General features: G+C 55.2%; 2 protein-coding genes across 2 annotated transcripts in view; both read right to left on the bottom strand.

The window, feature by feature from the left end:
• Window positions 1-4,272, bottom strand: part of LOC127749813 (uncharacterized) — a 293,401-nt gene extending 289,129 nt beyond the window's left edge. The window contains exon 1 of the mRNA XM_052269578.1: window positions 3,697-4,272. The gene's annotated coding sequence lies outside the window, so the exon portion shown is untranslated. The remainder of the gene's footprint in view (window positions 1-3,696) is intronic.
• The window catches only part of LOC127749812 (irregular chiasm C-roughest protein-like), a 324,666-nt gene that overhangs the window by 277,640 nt on the left and 40,326 nt on the right, over window positions 1-6,700 (bottom strand). The gene's annotated exons all lie outside the window — the stretch shown is intronic.

Genomic DNA, 6,700 nt, shown 5'->3' with positions numbered 1-6,700 from the left:
CGCGGGGGGCGTGCGAAAACAGTCGCAGCAATCGATAGTGAGGGCGCCGTCGGCGCACGCCCAGGCGCCCGCGGGCTGGCCGCACAGAGCCATATCCTCGAGTGGGCTAAGCGCCACCGCCAATGCTGGGCGCGCGGGCTGTCCACCTCGGAAACACCCCTCCCGCCGTCTTCATACAATTTTTTTTAAAATAAAAAAATTAAAATATGCCCATCGGGTGAAGAGGAGGGCAGGCTCCGAGCACCATACTCGTCGTCTGTCGTCCTCGTCAGCAAAACCTAACGGCCCAAAAAAGGAATTGTCACCAGGCCTTGTTCACCATCTTTTCTGTTTTTTCCCCGTCTCTGTTTCTCTCTTCCTCTCATTTTTTCCGCCCCTCTCCCAACTCAAGTGTATCATGTCTGTTGTTTTTTAATTTCACGCTACTTCGACAGGGCGGCCGTACACCATAGCACTGCGACGGTGCAACAGGATGGGGCGGGAGGAAGAACGAACCGAATCGGAGCGGATCGGATACTCTTTCCCCTTTTCCTCTTAAAGCGAACCGTGAGACCGAGAAGGGGCGCGAACGGTGTAACTCGTCCAGTTTTGCCTAGTTTACGCTCGAAGCGGCCGCAGCCGAAACCAACAACAAAAACAAAGAATATCGCGGGAATTCACTTAACAGATGAAGGGCGAGACGGATATGGAACCAAATGGATTCCTGGCTGCAGGCTGGACTGGTAGGCAGGGCAAACTCAACTTGTGCGCTGAAAGTCCTCCGCAACTGCGGATACGCAACAGAATTTACGAGAGTTGAAAGGATAAACAGGAAAAAATGTGTTGGAATTAGACCGAGAAACAGGAAACAGCTGGAGTGGCATGAAGCCGAGCTCCCGTAAACTTCTGGTCCCCATTTCGGATGCACTCCTCGCACTAGAAACACAAGTGTAGTAGGTGTGTGCATGCCCATTCGAACACGTGTGGGAGTAAAAGTGTGAATTTCCCTTTAAAATTCACACACACTTGTGCCTGCTCCACGTGTGTACGAGTGGCTTTCACACTCCCAAGTGTTCCGGCATTCGCATACTTTAGTTTTTCCAATGCAAACATTTATTTAAGTATTTGTTTACCTGTTCGCAGCAGACAAAACTCAGCAACTTTTGGGGGAAACTGTATCTGAGATGGGGACACGGGACACATGGAAGTCGCGCAAATCCTGGCGCTCCGTAATGATCCTCTCTGGTGGCGTGCTTCCCCCTTCTCTCTCCGGCGTCGCGTCGATATCGTCTGAGGAACGCAACAGAGGCGAGAAATGCGGGGAAATTCGGGAGATCCGGGGTGCGCCGCGGGCGCAGCAGGCCGCTGGCGGTGCCAACTTGCGGCGCTCAACTTTCCCACGCGTCGCGGTGCATCCCCGGGCGCGCCCAGGCGCAGATAACAACAACTTTCGTAGTGTGGACTGCCTGGTCTTGTTCTTGTGGTCGGTGCCCCGCCTGCTGCTCTTTTGGTTAAACAGCTGTCGAATGCGCCTATCGACCCCAGAAGTATGTGTGAAATATATACGACGTGATTCTCCTGCGCGGCACCACGACGGAAATTTCTCATACCACGACCGCGCTCTGGTTCCGGTTTTGTTGTTATCATCTCCCCTTCATTCTACCGCTCACTTCCGGCGTTGGGATTCAATGAAGCAGCCTGTCTCTGTGACTGACTCATTGCCTCCCCCACGGGCGCGGTGAGACGCCTTGTTAACCGCTTTCCGCTTTTGTTCCTAAAGCTCGCTACCTGGTACCTTCAGGCGCGGTTCTAAAGGGGAGCGACAGGCGGGTAGTCGGCCCCCGCGGTCAGCCCTAGAAAGCCGCCTGAGAGGTGGAAATTCACTGAACAAAACCCCTGTATGGAAGCAACCCACAGCCCCCCCCCCCTCCCACACACACACACACCTGACAACCGGACCGAAAACCGCGCGCTGTGTAGGGCTTGCGGGTTTTGTTTCGTTAGTTAGTTTGTTTGTTAGTGAAACCTAATAACCTCTAAGGTATGTAAGAGAATAAGGCATTCCGGTAAAGTAAAATTTCAGAAGAATGCGAGGAAGAAGAAAACGGAAATCGCTATACTTTAACATGATGACTTCCGTTTTCTTGTTCCCTGCATTCTTCTGCATTTCAAATTCACCGGAATGCTTAGTTCGCAAATTAGATACATCGAACGGTTTCTCCTACCGAAAAGGCCGCCAATCAGCACCATTTTAAAAACAGCAAAGTCAGTATGTTTGTTGTTTTCCTACTTTCGTTTCGGAGGTCGTGCATGACCCTCTTCCACAATCTTTCGCAGTGCACCAATCAGAACGGTCAAGGTGGCGCTTGCACTCAAAACGACACGACACAATAAACCATTAATTCCGGTAAAGCTGAAATGAAGAGGAATGCGGAAAGCGCGAATATAACGCGCAGAAATCACTATGCCTGCAACAGCCCCTTTCCGTTTTCGCAGTTCCCCGCATTCTTCCGTCCTCTTCTTCATCTTCTCAGCTTTACCGGAAACTGTTTATAGGGTTGAGGCTGGACCTGTGATACGACGCGTACGCTACGCTACGCCACGTCCAAAAGCGATGGGGGCGGAGCGCGGAGCAGAGTAGGGGGCGGCGCAGCGACAGACAGACGCGGCGAAGTTGACTGTCATCCGCGTCGGCGTCTCCCGTCGCACAGTCGCGCGCGCCGCCGCGCTGCTGCCGCTGCTGCCGGTGACAACACCGGGCCAGTCGCAAAGAGAAGTATTCGTGGAAAATGCGCCGACGACCGGAGCGGGCGAGCGACTAAAACAGGGGTCTCAGACTGGGCGATCTGAGCGGGCCGCACCGAGCTGAGTGAGAGAGACAGATGCGCTGTAGGAGAGGAAGCGGGCTGGACGTCCATCTACCGCCTGCCAAACGCCAGCCGCAAGCGAGCGTCTGTGCTCGTATGCGTCCGAAAGCGACAGGTGTGAGTGAGATGCTCTAACTGCGCTACTGCTCCATCTCACGTCCACCTGCAGTTTTCGGACGCATGCTTGCACTGACGCCCGCTCGCTGCCGGTCTGTGTCGCTTGCCGGCCAGCCCGGAGCGGCCCGCCTATGCCTCCCATTGCGGCCCGCAGCGGGCCGCACTGCGGCCCGAGACTCGCCCGAGTGGCCCGTGGGCCGCGTGTCTGAGACCCCTGGACTAAAACTTTCAGCCGGGACCGAAACTTCGTGGCGCTCTCATCTCCACACACGACGCGAACGCGCGGCTGGCTGCGAGCGCAGGCGGAGCGCGCGGCGGCTGGCTGAGCGGCTGAGACTGGCTCTGACTGTGACAGAGAGGGCCCCCCTTTTCAAATGTGACGTTTTGTTATTGCTGTTTTGGGTTCGTTGCACTTTTGTTGGGGGAGGGCTCGCGGAGGGGAAAGGGGGGGGTGGCACCCATTAGAAAGGATTGTCAGGGATCGTCTTCTAAACCATACCTGTCGTTTATCCGCATGCGAAGAAACACTCCCTCATGTAGATTGGATAAAGCAAGTAGAACTAAGAGTCGTGACATGTCTCTACCCCCCGCCCCCTACCCCAATAGACCTCTGAATACGTAACTGAAATTTGCAGTATTCAGGCGTTAGTCCCCACTTCGGGCCTGTCAGGCGCCACGTCAGGCGCGTGACGCGCGCAGAGCCGCGTTCATTCATTCATTCATGGAAACCCACCTGTTTATGATGACGGACGCTGGTGAAAGGGTAATCCAAAAGTGAGAATGTTGCTCCTGACGGCGGTGAGGGGCCGGGCGCGCTCAGCGCGACATGAGGTCTTCTGCTCCGCCGGGCGTCACCGGCAGGCTGATGCACTGTCACACGCACTCAGCGCCATTCCGGCGCAAGACACTTCCAATTCACAAACAATTTTACGTAGATTTTTATAAAAAGGAAAATCACAAAGGTTTCCTTGTTTTCACAGAAACACACAACAACACACACACACGCACTGGCACGCACTGTTAATCCAAAGAGGCGGCTTGCTGGTTGGGAGCGTTTGGCGTCGTCTAAACAACAACCACCACAACAACAACACACGGCTGGGTAGTATCCAGGGTGGCGGTGAACCCGCCGGTAATCCTTGCACGCGAGGCGGTCGGCGGCTCAACAAAAACACACACTAAACACTTTGCACTGAACACACCGGTGTTCGGCTCGCGTCCGTCGGCTCGTCGCGTCGTCTGCTGGGGCTCCGGGCGGCGCGCTCACGGACCGTGCGCGCTGCGCGGCTCCGATGCGGGGACTGGCGCGGGCGGCGGCGGCTGCCGGGCGGCGCGACTCGCAGCGCTCCCCGCGGCGGCGCCGGGAACCCGCCAGGCGACCACGGGCGGCCCGTCCAGCAGGGGCTGGGGGAGGACGCGACGCCGCCGCCGTCCGCGAGGTGGGCGTCGAGGCGGCATGCGGCGGCGGCACCGACTGTGCGGTACCTTCACTTGACTTGACTAACCACGAGGCCTCTTTTCTCCCAAGGTTCATCATCCGACCGGAGCCGTTCATATTACTAGGCCCTTCCACCGGGGCACGATGCCGAGCATACATGCTGATCCCGGCTTCCGGTTGCAAACCCAGCATAACCAACGCTGAAGTCGCAGCCGAAAACCTGGCAACCAGATAGGTACTTTGAGAAGAGGCAATAATGATTGTCGCGCTGATAATAACTCTACCGGGCAGTAGTAGGCCTTTCCGAAGGTAGCAGGCGCGGTGAGGTTCTGCTGATAGGGCGGATGGGGGTGCACCGCAGGTTGCCTTCACACAGGAGGTTTGGGGTTTGTCACAAACTGCCAACCTTTCAGTCGGCTCCCTAGACCCCCCCCCCTTCCCCCACGTTATTACGTTCAGTCCCGAGGGGTAGGGGTGGGGGGTCACAATCACCGGTTATTGGCGCCTGGAAGATAAGGCAGTTTGAACTAAAATAGACAATAACCTATCTTTAAAATTTTCATTTAACATGAAATTTTGGCTAGCTTTTCTTTGACATCTCTGCCACAGAATCACTATATTTGAATTTGAATCAATCTGTCCCGCGGTGTCCCGAAGCCCGAAGTGCGTTTGTTTCCTGATGTCGAGTGTTTCTGACCCTGTGACCCCCCACCCCGCCTCTCACCCCAGCGGCAGAGGGTCGACCCCGAAGCCACCACACGCACCCCCCTCGCGCCTCGTCCACCCCCGCGTCCCCCTGTGCAGTCAGCGAGTCTAGTAGGCTGTCAGGCAGAGATCGCCGTGACGGATCTCACCTGACCGGGCAAAGGGGTGAGAGGGTGGGGGGTCGGGGCGAGTGGGAGTGAAAAACGAGGTGGGGGAGGGGGGGGGTAACAGTAAGCGGGGCGCAGCCAGGCCGGCCGCCGCCGACGGACCTTCGGGAGGCGCCATTGGCTGAGTGAGTAGCGTGAAAACAACGAGCATAGAAAAACAAGTAGTATCCCATTACCCCCCAACCCCCTATCCCGAGCTTGTCTCCCTGATATCCCGCTGGAAAGAGAGAGAGAGAGAGAGGGAGAGAGAGAGAGAGAGAGAGAAAGAGAGAGAAAGAGAGAGAAAGAGAGAGAGAGAGACGCCGGGGAGGTATCTGAGCACCGCCGATAGATAACAGTACAAAGACGACGGGTACCACGCCGCCGCCATATGATCTTTTTGATCTATTCAATCCTGCCAATCACGTCTATAATTTTGACGTTCGCCAAGAAGGAACAGTAAAAAGAATACTAGTAATATTCACGATAAAAATAATAATAAAAATAGCAGTATATGAAGCATTAGTAGCGCTGTTTCAAATCTGAGATTGAATGCCGCCGCCTAAATACCTCAAGTCTCTCATGTCTCTCTCTCTCACTCTTTTTCTCTCTCTCCGTCTCTCTCTCTCTCCTTTCGGTAGTGGTAGCTTTAGTTTCAGAAGACGATCTGTCGATCAACCTACGAATCATGATGGCTCCTGATCGGTCTATTAATCCGACAGGGTCCATGACCAGACCCAAGAAGACCTCCGCCCGAGAGGTAAGTGGGATGATGCGCGGGGAGGGGAGGGGAGGGGAGGGCCTGCGAGGGGGAAACATACCGTCGAGTTACCTTTCTTCGTCGCAGACAGTGACGATGAATGCGACTCGACGGCGGCCTCGTCACGGCCAGCTAGTAGTCCCCATTGTGCCAACGTGAATGGCCCATGTGTGCGTGCGGCAGTGTGAGTGTGCCCGTGTATGTGTGCGGGTCAGCAAAAGATCGAATGTGACACCGGAAAAACTTTCGCCACGGAGAACAAGGGAAGAAGTGAGTGTGAGTGTGTGTGTGTGTGAGTGCGTGGACGCCGGACGGCGGTGAGCAAGGTCAAGGCCCAGGCAGCAAAAATACCACGAAGGGACAGGTACGCACACTACTGATTCATACACTTTGCAGGCGAAATCACAAATATAAGGACAACCTCAGTTTTGATTAAAATTCTAAATAATGTCGCTGCTTTCTTGGTTCCCTCGCAGTTCGGCAAGCCGTCTTTGATCAGGGACAAGTTTTGGACCCTCAACCGTTGAGTTGACGACATGGTTGACGACCTGGACATTCCTCCATTTTTACACCAAAAGGAGTAGTGTGTGGGGCGGGATAGCCGACCATGTTCTTGGCTTTTCCTTCAAAAGATTGATGAAGTCGTTGAGGTGGGCGTCGGTGAGGGAAGGGGCTTGAGGGGATGGGG

Source organism: Frankliniella occidentalis, unplaced genomic scaffold (assembly GCF_000697945.3).
Source record: "Frankliniella occidentalis isolate FOCC.00 unplaced genomic scaffold, Focc_3.1 Scaffold96, whole genome shotgun sequence".
Lineage (NCBI taxonomy): Eukaryota > Metazoa > Arthropoda > Insecta > Thysanoptera > Thripidae > Frankliniella > Frankliniella occidentalis.
This window is presented reverse-complemented; position numbering and strand designations above follow the sequence as displayed.